This window comes from Cebus imitator, unplaced genomic scaffold (assembly GCF_001604975.1).
Source record: "Cebus imitator isolate Cc_AM_T3 unplaced genomic scaffold, Cebus_imitator-1.0 Scaffold361, whole genome shotgun sequence".
Lineage (NCBI taxonomy): Eukaryota > Metazoa > Chordata > Mammalia > Primates > Cebidae > Cebus > Cebus imitator.
In genome coordinates, this window is record NW_016107676.1 from 1468154 (window position 1) to 1470545 (window position 2392).

The window sequence follows — 2392 nt, forward strand, 5'->3', positions numbered from 1 at the left end:
CCTCTCTTAAAATGACCTAATATTGAGTAGTTTCCAAACATTCCAATTTACAAACACAAATCAGTATAAACCACACACTTTTAAATATGTCTGATAAGACATTTTGGATACAAGGCAAATATCTACTTGAGTATAATTTCTATTAAGATTTGTTTCTGTCCACATTTCATACTGGGTTCTTTGTGGAAATGAAAAACAGGATTACCATGCAATAAAATTAATAATAAAGATCTGCTTAAAATAATTAGACATTAAAAGAAATCAAAATAAACTTTTTCATCATATCATTTTGCTACTTTGAAATGTAATTTTCAATGCGTTGGTCATCAAATATTGATGTTTATTTTGGTATAAACCATATTTTTACAATTCTGATTATGCTTTAATATAGTTTACAAGATTCTACCAGGTAATTTGATATAATTACTTACGTATCAAAAGACAATAATGATATACTATTTCTATAGTAAAAAATTTTCCACTGGGAAGAAATGTAAATACATAGTGAGCTTAATACCTTTATAGACTATAAATATAGCACTGTAGAATAGTAAACACAATCTGAAAATAAAGCTTAATGTAAGAATAATATAAAAGGTCATGTAAACATTTAAAAAATAATCTACTTTTGTAAAAAAACACCCAATATGCCATGTAAATCATAGCAGATAATTGGAAGAAGTTCTATATAGACACTCAAGTGGAGACGCATCCCCTGAACTGAAGCTACGATGAGTACCCCAGCCATGCCCTGAGACCTGCAGCTGCCCCCCCCCACCGCCCCCGAGTCAGAGGGCCCAATCCACATTCAAAGAGCAAAGAAGACAAAAACTCCAGGAATATCTGTTGAGAAGAAAACACTTTTTGCATACAATAGGAAAATGAGATGTTATCCCGTAGAGGTCAGAGAGCTGTGACATCTGAGGACCAAGTTCAAGAAAGGACTAAAGTGCTGAAACTTAAAAAAAAAATGGCTGATAAAGAAAGTGTGAAGAGACCTGCAGGGAGCAGAAATAGTACAATAATGGGGAGTAAATTTTATTCCTTTAAAACCTTCAAATGAACTAACCAATTCAACTGCAGTAATTGACACACATAAACCTAAGGATAGTAATCAAACTCTGCAATTGTTACTAACTGAAGATAATCCCCAAAGTCAACACATGACATTAAGCCAGGCATTTCACCTTAAAAACAGTAGTAAAAAGAGACATAACTGGAGAAAAACAAAAGCGAGATGCTAACATGCCCAAGAAACCTGTGCTTGGACCTTATCATGGCCAGATTGTTCAGTCTAAGGTTGATTCACTTAGAAAATCTCTGCAAGTCAAAGATGAGAGTTCTGCAGCAACAAAGAAACTTTCAACCATTGTCCCTAAAGCCACAAAGCCTCAGCCTGTAAACACCAGCAGTATAATAGTGAAAAAGTAATAATAGATCCTCAAGTATGACTGCCACCACGCAACCTGTGAGCACTACATCTCAGAACACACAGCTTGTGCTACTTCCAATTAGAAGTCATCACAGTAATACCCAGGACACTGTGAAACAAGGCATCAGTAGAACCTCTGCCCATGTTACAATCTGGAAAGTGCCTCGTGAAAAAGAACCGTTAGAATAAAAAACAGCTTTATCTATTGTCAAAACCAGTTCTTGTCAAGATATAGTAAGAAGTAAGACACTGTCAAGAAGCATAGCATCTGAAGTTGTGGCCAGGCCTGCTTCATCGTCTAATGACAAACTGATGGAAAAATCAAAGCCCATTGACCAGCAAAGTCATACTATAAAGTTTCAGTCTCAACTGACTGAGTTTTTTCTTTAAGATAGGTAAATTTTATTGGCTAGCTTACAATGTTCCTTGAATATAAATAGATTATAATACTAGTCTGTTCACTTTACTAACTATAAGTACAGTAATGATGCATCATTAGAAAATGAGTTATTCTAGTTAAAATGTGTATGTTTGCATTGACATGTTTTTGAAAGTTATGATATGCCTCCCTGCCTTTAAACAGAATAATTTTTTTGGCCTTTCTTGGATTAGTATAAAGTCAAAAATTGTATAGAATGACTCACTTTGAATATTAAGACACAGGAGGTTTAGCTTGCTTTCTCACCAAATTCATGTTACCCAGACTTGTGTTCTGTTGTGTCCCTGGGACTGCCTGTTGATCGATGAAAAGTGACCACACTGTCACTTTCTGTCAGTAGTAGTCTGTGGTCTCATGGCCTCTTTTGATTATAACTGGGTTCACCAAGAAAGATACTTGATTAAATAGCCCCACTTATAAGAAAAGATACTTTTTGTGTAAGAAAGAAAAGATGCCAGATTTAGTACTTTAACTTCTGTAACTTCACTTGGTAGTTTTTAAACAATTAGAATGGAGTAGGG

At 34.7% G+C, this 2392-nt stretch overlaps 1 pseudogene; it reads left to right on the top strand.

Moving 5' to 3' along the window:
* Window positions 1–731: 731 nt before the first annotated feature.
* Window positions 732–1822, top strand: LOC108288038 (annotated as a pseudogene).
* The last annotated feature ends 570 nt before the right edge of the window (window positions 1823–2392 follow it).